Source organism: Passer domesticus, chromosome Z (assembly GCF_036417665.1).
Source record: "Passer domesticus isolate bPasDom1 chromosome Z, bPasDom1.hap1, whole genome shotgun sequence".
NCBI classification, from domain to species: Eukaryota; Metazoa; Chordata; class Aves; order Passeriformes; family Passeridae; genus Passer; species Passer domesticus.
This window is the reverse complement of record NC_087512.1, coordinates 38,246,952-38,258,695: the sequence shown is the minus strand read 5'-3', so window position 1 is coordinate 38,258,695 and position 11,744 is coordinate 38,246,952. Positions and strand designations below refer to the sequence as shown.

Here is an 11,744-nt window from a genome sequence, read left to right as displayed (position 1 = left end):
TCCAGAGACACATTATAGGAGCCTTCCAGTACCTAAAGGGGATTTACAAGAAGGCTGCAGAGGGACTTTTCACAAGGGCATGTAATGAGAGGAAAAGGGGGAATGATTTGAAAGGGCAAGATTAAATTAGATATTAGGAACAAATTGTTTGAAGTGAGGGTGGTCAGGCACAGGAACAGGTTGGCCAGACAGGTTTTGGTTGCCCCATCCCTAAAGGTGTTGAAGACCCGGCTGGATGGGGCTCTGAGCAACCTGGTCTAGTAGATAGTGCCCAGCTCACAGCAGGTCCCTTCCAACCCAAACTGTTCTATGTTTCTGTGATTGTGACACATCCGACATTGGCTCAGTTACAGGATAAACACATCCCTCCAGAGCCCTACTCTTCTAAATGGAGATGAGAAACTATATTAGAAGGAACGTTTTGTTACAGGCAAGATTTAGCAACTCTGCTTATATGTAAGTGACTTCTGATAGCTTCTACAAATACGATCTCTCTGTGTATTGCACTCCAGAGCTTTACATGGTGGTGCACCGTGACCCAAAAATGGTGTTCAGGCACACTGATTCTTTGCATATGTTATGCATTTAGTTTGTAAGGATCTGCAGGAAAATAAAAATGTCCGTTTTTATCTTGTGCACCATATGGTTCAGGCATTTTAGATCTGACAGCTTAATCTCACAGATCTGGCAGTTTAGTCTCACTGTGTTGTTTTTCATTTTTTAAAACAAAACCCTCCCCTTTAATACATAGCACAATGCTAAAATGAAACCCCCACATAGTATGTATGTCTCACTTATAGAGGTTGTCACAGTGATGTGTGCTGGAGGACTTCTGGGTTCTTAGACAGTAGACACCCATAATTCATACACGGAGATCATAACATTAAGGATACCTCTCAACACGGAGCTATATCATTCTACTCAGCCAGCATCCTCTCTTTAAATGTATATTCTTGGGAACTCAAATGCTTTTGTATTACTCATTCAGACACAACTTTGCACACAGAACACTGATTGACACAGGGTGCCATGAAAGCAGAAATTACAATGGCTCTAGACTTTCAGCTTAAATGGCTTCAAGGTCCTTCCCTTAGATATTGCACACTCTTCTAAGGTACAGCTTTACCATTTAGGATATTAGTTGATGTGAAAGGATGTGTTTTCATCTGAGACAGATCCAGCTGGGAAGAGTTTTAATGCTTTGTTGTGACTGAAACTGTAAGCTCTATAGACTAAAAAGGTGGAGATGTTTGCTTCGATACACTTTCTTGTCTTCATATTATTACACAGTTATATTACAGAGACCACTTTTTCTCTGACTTGCAGCAGTAACAAAGGCCAGAAGAACTTACTCTTTCCGTGTCACTTCATCATAAGCCTATAGGTAAATGCAAATACAAAATTATAGTCTTCTGCTACTTGTTAGCTGATGTAGTAAACTCACTGCCTTTGTAGTATGACTTATTATTGCTAGGGCTGGCTTTGTAGTACTTGTAGACATCTTAGATATAAAATTCTGTTTATGGTAGCTGTACAAAAAAATTTACAGTCCACCTTGTATTGGACAGTTTAATATGTAGTTTTTTTCCAATGTAGTTATTACCATCACTCATAATTACATCATTTACAATTTTTAAAACAGCAAATGAAATTACTTCCAAACCTAAAAGCTCAGTAGGAAAAATGTGGGAATGAAGCAATCTAAATTATATTGACCAAGGCTTTTACATGCAAGCAGAGAATTGGAATATTATCTTTAAAAAGTAAGAATTATTCTACAATCTAATCTTCAGTAACTCTTATCCATCTTTCCATTTCTCAGTCTGACCAGCATAGGATGCTTCAGAAGAATGTGTAAGAGTGTTACAGGATTGGCAGTAGACTTGAAGTCATCTACAACTCTGTTAATCTAAGTTCTAATAGCTGGAATTCAGCTTAACTTCCAGAGTCTCTGTCTAACAAACCTGTTCCTTTCTAAGTGCCTACATTTGCAATAACTCTAAATTTTGATACTGTAATAGCATATTTTCTTTTTACACTTGCTAGATTATTGTCCATGATTGCTTGCTGGGATGATGAATTCCATGGGCTCAATATACTACACCTCTGGAAAAGTACAGCCTTTATCAGTTAGGAATTTTATAATTTCTTCTAAAATTGAATAGCTCATGTTTTGCTAGAGAAATTATATATTCTTGAATCCTGATCTAATTTTCTTCACTGACTATTTTAAATATGCATGCATTAAAACAGCACCTCTTATTTCTTCCCTTTCTATAGTAAGATATGTTTTCTACATCTGTTAGAAAAAGCACCCCTCTTTCATGTTGTGACCATTCTTAATGCATTCTTCATGCCTGACCGAGATTATAGCAGAAAATGGTGAAACTACTGTTAGACACAGATGAAGGTAAGCTGCTATATACCTCTGTGCTACTGTTTTACATACTGCTCAGCATACATTCTTCTCTTGGAAGAAGGATTTTCCTTTGCATTTTGTTGCTTATTGGCTATATTTGCAATTGGTTCATATTGAATTGGCTGTGCAGATGGTCTACTCACAACCTTAAAGAACTCAATAAAATATGGAAGTCAAGTGTTTTCCTCCACAGAACAACAGATGATGCACTTGTTTGGATTAGATGTTGTCTCCCACCTGCTGCTAGAGGGAAGGTGGTGGTTTCTCAGTGTGTAAGTCTGAACCTTGGTTGAGAGTTTCAGTTGAAACATGGACCAGGGCTCAACACAGCAAATAATTTCAGGGAGGCAGAAGTGGTTTCCTACTCTTCTTGCCAATATATTTTTGGCCTTAGAAAATAAAATGGAGAGTTTGCTTTCTGAGGAGCACCCATTTCAAAAACTTCTACTACCTTCCAGTCCTTCTGAAGCCACTCTGACTTGAAAAGCTGGTAAGGGTGACAGTTCTGTCAATAGAAACATGGTGCCTGTTTTCTTCATGATGTGGAAGAAGGGACCATGTCAGTACACTTCTGCAGTAACTTGGCTCTTTTTCTTCTGCAAAATAGTAAGAGGTACTTATGTTCCATTACAAAGCAGATGTTTTAGATAATTCCTACAAAGCAAACGGTCTAAGACTGTGTTTAACTCTTAATATCTTTTCTTGACTCATTTTTTAATTGTGAACTCTATCAAGCTTTTCAAATTACATATTAAAAAAGAAATCAAAGAGCTGCACTGCCCCTTAGTTTAAAAGCTTCATCACCTTGGGATTTTATGTCCATCAATCTTATTGCTGAAACATGTTCAGAACAATCAATGAAGTGTCCTGTCTATAAAAGAGTAATAGCTACTAGAAATCTGAGGCCACTATTATAGACAGTGGTTGCTACAAACTAATAGAAACTAAATGTAACGGGAATAAGAATCCCAGGAGAACCCATAGGAAAAGGACAAAACAATTAAAAAAAATCTCTTTTCAGGCAAAAAAGTAGAAATTAAATAGTGTAAGTAATAGAAAAATCACAGTAATTTCAGGGTGACAGAAAAACATACAATTCAAAGAAATCATGAAATACAGACACTCAAAAGAATGGTATGCACACTTCTTGCAAGTGCTATTTTTTTACAATTTGTCACTGGCAATGAATCAGATTTACAATGTAATCCAACAATAAGTCATCCCAGACTTTTCATTTTAGGATGGTGAAATTTAAATTCAAAAAACCCCAGTGACCTAAAAAACCAGAAAATAATACTGCTGCTTCTTTAGCATACTGGGTTTTTTTCCAGTATAAATATTATATTAAGTTTTGTGCATATGCACCACATTGAATTTAATTGCAACTGAAGTCACCCATACCTACCAAGGAAATGAGGTGAGATTTTTCCCATATGAATATATCTCAGACCTGCTCTAGAAGCAGAAGTGCCATGAATGAGACAAGCCAGTGATGAAAGATAATCACTCCTTGCAATTTATGACTACTTGCTAAAGGTACGAATTACAGGTAGCTCAACAGTCGGTAATTCTAAAAAAGCACTGCAAATAACTTTTATTAAAAGCATAAATACTTTTAGTCTTTCATTATTTAACAATGAATGCAGCTGGCATTCAATTTGCAGGAGGGAGGCAGTCACAGTTTGGGACTTGGCTTTTTATCAGTGATAAAGTGATGATGATGAGGATGAAATGAATGAGTGATCTAACAATAGAGGTGTTGTCCCTATTGATTGTGCACTTCTGAGTAACAGAAAAAGGTTTCTACCAACATACATAGTATTTAGAAGCCTAGTTGCTGTTCAACATCAGTAGGAATTATATTTTTAATTATATTGTTAGTAGGCATTTGAGCCTCAGAAGTTTAATTTCTATCAAAAACCTAGCTATGATTGGCCTCCTAAATCCCAACAGTGCCCTCAGAGAATCTCCTTTGGAGTCTAAAAATGGCAATTTTACACTTAGAATGTTGCCTATAAATTGCAGAGAATTACACAGAGATGCACTTATTTAATCTCTTACGCCTTATCAACCAATAATATTACTTCACAGTTTTTTATCTAGGATCCCTTATTACAGAGAAGCTGTAGTATGGGAATTCCCTTTGGTTTTCATTAATTCAATACAATTCTGAGACTTGCAGATTCAGCAAAATTTCATATTGTAATTTAACAGACCTTGCAGGTCAAGAGCATTGATTTGTTCCACTTGGATGAAGACAAGAACACCTCAAGAACAGGTTTTGTGTTTGGAGGTCACTGACCTCCAGCAAAAGGCTAGAGTGCAAAGAGGTATTATTCCTGTTGTATCTGGGGGCGGGGGGGGAAACACAGTTGACCAGTATGCATGAAATGGTCTCTCTCACTTTATTGTGTTCGTTAGGAGATGTTACAGAGTTAGTAAAAGTACTCATAATCACTCTGAAGCAGTGTAACAGGCAGACTGTGCAAATAATACCCATAAATAGCAGTATGTAAAATAAAAATTAATTTCCAGCTGTGAAAAGCCTGACAAGCGTGAAAAAGACAGCATCTTGAGACCTCTTGATACTTCACAATATGAATAACTATATCAGGTGTAGTTGGCTCTGTAAAAAATACACATCAAGTTCCTTCATACTTTAGATACTCTTCTAAACAGTAAACCAGTAGACATTGAACCTGATTCACTGACTCTTTCCTTATTTTCTGTGGAAGGCAGAGTTGCACATAATATTAGTTTTCTTAATTTTTTTTTTATTGCAATGGCTTCAATACGTATGCCTAACACTGAATCAGAGTCTAAGCTTTTCCAGTGATGTGATGTGAGGCCAGATTTGTGCTTTCAGTGAGGCAGCGGAGAACACTCTCCCTGTTCAACTCAACTTCACCTGAGGAGGTGTCTAGGAAAGATTCTTTTGACAGTTAGAGAAAACTACTTAACTGATCTGCTCCCAAAACAAAAAGCTATTTTACTCTAAGCTCTAGTCTCATACTAGGATAGAAACAAATAAAAGAGTAATCATATCAAACAGTATCTGGCATATGCTTACAACACAGTTATATCTGGCTATAACAAGGGGTTTATATGGTATATGTCTATATAGGAGACATGCAGGAGATATGTTTTATATGGGTTAAGTCCTTTGTGAAGAAGGACCTGGGTGCACTAGTCAATGAAAAATTGAATATGAGCTGGCAATGTGTACGGGCAACCCAGATCAACCTCATCCTGGGCTGCATCCAAAGCAGCATGAGCAGTAGAGCCAGGGAGGGGATTCTGCCCCTCTGCTCCACTCTGGTGAGAGCCCACCTGGAGCACTGCATCCAGCTCTGGGGTCCCCAGGAGAGGTAGGATATCAACCTGTTAGAACAGGTCCAAAGGAGGGTTACTAAGATGTTTAGATGGCTGGAGCACCTCTCCTACAAGGGAAGACTGAGAGATCAGGAGTTTTTCAGCCTGGAGAAGGCCCCAGGGACCCTCCACTGGAGTCTTCAGCAGTTAAGTGGACTTTATTAAAAAAAGAGGTAGAGCAACTTTATACACAGGCAGATAATGTTAGGACAAGGTGGGAAGTTTTAAACTAAAAGAGCAGAGATTAGAATAGGTATTAGGAAAAAATCTTTTTTGTGAGGGTGGTTGAGTCACTGAGCAGGTTGTCCAGAAAAATTGTGGGTGTCCCATCCCTGGCAATGTTTAAGGCCAGGTTGGATGGGACCCTGAACAACCTGGCCTAGTGGAAGAGGTCCCTGTCAATGGCATGGGTTTTGGAACTAGATCCATCCAATTCAAAGCATTCCACAATTACACTTCCAGTATAGAGACACAATTCTATGTCTCTATACTGGAAGTGTAATTGTGACTTCTAATACAGAAGAATTTCCAAGCCAGTTTTAATCTACAGAGACTAACACAGCAAGTGGTATACAGGCCTATCAGGGACCCTGAATACATTTTTTATTTGTAGTGTGGGTTCAGGATTTGGCTGTCATGTTTTGACATATTTTCTTCCTATCAGAAAACTCAGTGTGAACATTTTGTAAAGTAAAAATGCATCCTTTTCTAAAGGTTTGGTTTCCATTTATCAAACTCCAGAATTGTTAATAATCAGCACCAAAACAATCAAAGTTCAGTCCCAGTCTGTTTCAAGAGCTGGTTAAACCTATTGCCTACATCTTGGTCATCTATGGATTATTCTTAGAGTACCACAGAACTGAATCCTTCATTTCTCTCATGCATCTAATTCATACACTCACCTTCCAAGTTAGCTATTTCTGGCAAGTTTTGAAAGGGCTTGCTTTGTTAACCCTGGGAGCTAACTGCTGTCACTGTTTCCCTGAACTCTCAGATGAGGAAAGGGTTCAGCCTTCCATTTAAAAGAACTGTATGCCTGCAAGTCTGGGATTTGAACTTCACCAGCATACCTTTATAGAAAATGTTGACATGTTTGGCAATGGCCTTAGCAATAAATATCTCAACCCTCCCCTTTTGGAAATAATTGTTCTCCTTCTTTCATCAGAAAAATTAGTACTTAAAAGTGCCGTGCGTTGGGATATTCAGTTATGTATTTATGGCATCAAGACTGTGAAATGCATGGGATGTACAAAGGTACATTCAACTACACTTAGGACTACCAACAAAGAGAATCGACTGCACAAGACCGGTGGACCTTGACTACAGTGTTTTCCCATACGGATTTTAGGAAGCTTTCTTAACAAAAATGCATCCAATTTTTTTTTGGCACGTGTGTTATTTTGTACATTGCAGTTGGGGTTACAGTAACTCTGCTCCTGAAGTGACAAAATGAAATCTAGAGTCTGTCATATAGGTAGTATTCTGGTATTTACAGGGTTCTGTTAAGAACCTGCCATTTATTTCTACTCTGATGAATTTATTATTTGGGGTCCTGTTAATCAAGATGTCATCATTGCTTTGATTAACCAGCATATAGATTCCATCTGTTTTCCTGCTGCATGCATGTGACTGTGTTGGGTAGCTGCTGAAAAGACAGAGGAATGTTGCTTGTGTAAAACATAGAAATTAGAACCTATATTCTATTATTCCACACACTGAGCTAGGAACTGATTTAGAAGTTGTTTATGTAACTTTGAAGGGTTTAAGTGTCACCTAAGGAAAGTACCTTAGAAACCTCTGAAAAGGCAGCCTGAAGATAACTGTCTTTATGTGCAAATGGAAAATTTCCAAAGCTCAAAATATGAAAATATCTTTTACACTCAGGCTAAGCTGTGTATGCATCTCTATGCAGAACAGAAGCAAAGAAACAACAGAATTTAAAAAAAAATTGAGTAGGATAAAAGCAAAAGAAGAGGGTTTTGGTTTTGAATGTATTCCGTAGAGTACAAGAATGAAAATGGCTGGCCTCAGCTGCTTCAACATACGTATCTCCATATGGTAAAATAATACATTGCAGAAATCTCATGATTTCTTTGCCTGACTCATCTTTGTATTTACTCAAAAAGTAATTTCCTATGCAAATGGAAGAATTGTTGTACCATTGCTTTTATTGGTTAGGAAAAATAACAAACCTTGTCCCTTAGTTTTCCTCTGGGGGAGGGGGAAATTCAAACTTAAGAGGAAATTACAGCTCTGTAATTTTCACACTAATGCAGCAGAGGCCTCATCACCACTCTGTCTAGCTGAGGCTTACAGGCTACTGTTACAAATTTTAAGAAAAACACAGAGAAGACCATCATTGGGAGAAGCCATTTAGTGAAGAGTCAGTTTTAAAACCAGGTAAATATTCTTTTTTGCCTTCAGCTATAAGAAAAAAAGCTTTTATTGCCCAAGAGCTAGAAGAGTAGGAGACATTAGGCACACATTGTTCATTCTTTTCTCATTCACACTGGGGTAATGCAGTGTTAATAAAAGAGAGGCTCTCTGTACCTGCACACTAACTCCTACTTGTTACAGAAGTGTATAGATTAGGCCCCCAACTGCTTCAAATCACAGGCTCTATTGGAGCCGCATCAATCTGCAGTCATCAAGAGTCAAACCAGCCTGTTTTCTAAGTGGTAAAATTACAAGCCAGTCAAATCCAGTTGTTTTGCCATTAACCACATTGGAGCGACATTTTTCCCATGCTTGAGAAATTGTCAGGAGCTATTGAGTGGTTTAACCCCAGCTGGAAATTAAACCCCATGCAGCTGCTCAAGTCCCTCCAGCCCCTCAGGTGAGAGAGACAAAAGGCAAATATCCCAAGTTGAGACAAAAATACTTTACTGGAAACATCAATGAGATAAGAAAACACAGTAACAGCAACAATATTAATAAGGGTAGTGTATAAAAGGGTGATTATATGAAAAATGCTTGCTGAGTCCAACCTGATGTGATGTGACTGCTGTCAGAGCCACCCCACTGCTCCCTTAGCTGCTTGCTCCCTCGGAAAAGGAACAAAATGGCAATGATCTCCCTGCCTGACACCTTTTTATTTTTCCAGCTGGTGCTACAACCCACTTCTTCCCAAAAGCCAGAATCCCCTACTTTCACCCCAGTAAACACATGAGGTAATATAGAGTAACAATCCAGACTCAGCACCAGGCTCCACTCCTCTCAGCTACTGGGGAAAATTAACCCTGTCCTTGGCTGATACTAGGACTCCTATCCAAATCACAAATACTTTTATAGCATGAGTGAACATATTTTAAAATAAATTCCATGTATTTGATGTTACTTTGACACTTTTTGCAAATTAATGACTCTGTAAGAGAAATTAATATATGTTTGCAGTAATATTCAGTGGTTTTTCCCCGCTGGTAGCTAATTGCCTCTTGGTGATGATCTGTTGAATATATGCAGATTGCTTCACAAATTAAGACTGTGCCAAAATAATTCTTCACTTCAAAACATTAACTTTCTATGTTTTCTTTAACATGTTTTACTATTCTACCATTTTCCCTATTGATTCAAATATAGTAAAAAATAACCAGAATATTGTTTTTCTTAATATATGATGTTAAATTTCTAATGTGGTTATTAAGGAAATGCTTTGTTAAAGAGCTTGCATTATGTATTTGAAAGACAAATGAAATAATAATTAATGTACTCTTGCAGTCCAAACTTAGAAATCCTCTTATTCTTCCCTGAGATACAAGGACATTTCAGGATCAGTAAGCTGAATGACCAGCATTAGTGCATTAGTAAGTTACCCTTCAATTAATGAAACTGGGCACGATAAAATTTCAAGAAAAACAGCACCATATTGCATGAAACATATCTCCAAATACCATAGCCTTTCACTGACTCCTAGATTTTCATCTGTTGCAGTCTAAGCATAAGCGAATTTACAAGCTTGTATGTTTAGGTGCAATTCCAGAATACCTTAATATTCAAAGTCCACCTCCCACTGACTTTTGCCTGTCAGAGGCAATATCATATTCAGACTACTACCTCAAAACTTCCAAAATCAAAGTATGAAATCTTTGCCAGAGAAGAGGGGAGTAAACTATTTAGGCAGCACCTTATCTTCACAGAACATTTGGAGCACTGATGAGCTTCTTTTCTCATTCAATCAATGTTCATTTAGTTCCCTACCTGATTTGAAGCTCTATGCTGTTTTAAATTAATCTTCTGCTGATAGTGATTGTAGCTAAATCTTTTCTGAATAGATATAACAAGGATGCCACAGATTAAAGCTGCCTTTAAGGTGATACTCTGATGCTGGCAAAGATTAAAGACATCAGAATCACTTATTTAATTTTTTTTCCCATTAGCTCTCCCCCTTTCCATTCCATTCTATGATTGACAGTGCTGTGGGATGGGAAGAGAGATCAAGACTTTGTTCTGCAAGTCCAAGAAAGACCATAGGATTTCAAAGTATCTTTTACAGGTCAGTTCCATGGGCTGGAAAATCCTAAGTTAGGGTGTTGCAGAAGCTTCCTACATTCCACCCTTATTGTAAAGACGACTACCACTTCTCAGACAGCAGCAACGAAACCACTAGAAATTACGGGTCTGTGTAATAAAAAAATTGGTACTGAGCTGTGGACAGTAGAGATTCAGCAGTGGGAACAAATCAAACTGCTTCAACCCACCCCATTCAAATACTGGACCCTTTGCCTAGTAGTTTCAAATCACTGTTTTCCCTTGGCTTATTGAAGTATCTAGAAATTAGGCAAGGTGCATTACTTTATTCCAAGCACTTTATGTAGAAGTCTCTGTGCTCACTCTGTCTAATGAACATGTAACAGAAATTTTTACTTCTAAAAGTAAAACATCTAGGATATTTTTGCCCTGATTCATCAAAGCCCTCATTAAAAATACAACAATTTCAATGGCATAATAATTAACATATTGAAATTAAGAATTAAGACTTCAGTGAGATCTACATGCAAATATAGAAACATTTTCTCTCTAAAAAACAGGAGTTTTCTACACAGATGTTCAGTAATGAAGGAAAATTATAACAGCTGGAACGTTTTGTATAAACATAGGCTAGATTTCTTCCTGTCTTCTTTCATTTAATTCAGCTACACCTAGCCATATTTTATATTAACCTCCTAAATGGAGAGGATTTTGTTATATGTGATTTCTAAAGCATTACATTAAGGTCTTGCTTTATGGATTACAGGCTATTCATATCCTGTTAGCATTCTTAGATCAAATTCAACTGATAATATGGAATGCAAAGTGATATACCTACAAAGACACAAGTAAAATTTATCTGTACCTTGTGATGATAGATGGTTGGGATTTCTGTGCAAGCACAGGCTTAGTATTTCTCTCATACAAGTTCTACGTTGCTAATCCAGTTTCAGTAGCTTTTCCCAGTGTTCATTTACAAAAGTAACATGACAGTGAGGGATGTTTTCCCTCTTCAATATATAAGAATATGGAATACTCTTTCCAAGACAGAAGTATTAAAACAGTCAAATGAGAAATTCCTGAAATTATGTCCATTTTAAAGATAGGTTGTTGTTCCTATTAGTGGTTGTTCATACCTCTGTCACTTTTGAGCTTTTGAACCTCTACAGCTGGGGAAAACGAGGGGCAGGAAAGTTCACAAAAACACTAAAATCTGCAAATATTTTGCCTATTTTTAAAAATTTGCCTCATCCTAAATCTAGCATTATTGTCATCCACTGATATATGGTGATAAAAGTTCAATGATTCTGGATTCCTTCAGGAACTTACATGGATTTTGTCTACCTTACATAAACCCATAAAATGTATTGATGCCATGTATTTATTGATGCCAAGTGGCAGCTCTACAGCTATATTAGTGTAGTTCAGCACCAGAGATCTTCACCTCTCCTCATTTCTCATTATAATTCCTCTCCCATTTCAGACA

The 11,744-nt window shown here is 37.4% G+C and overlaps 1 long non-coding RNA gene across 1 annotated transcript; it reads left to right on the top strand.

The window, feature by feature from the left end:
• The first annotated feature begins 340 nt into the window (after positions 1-340).
• Positions 341-2,399, top strand: LOC135289329 (uncharacterized). The gene is made up of 3 exons (XR_010352103.1): positions 341-456; positions 1,327-1,384; positions 2,281-2,399. It is a non-coding gene; the product is annotated as an uncharacterized LOC135289329 (long non-coding RNA).
• The last annotated feature ends 9,345 nt before the right edge of the window (positions 2,400-11,744 follow it).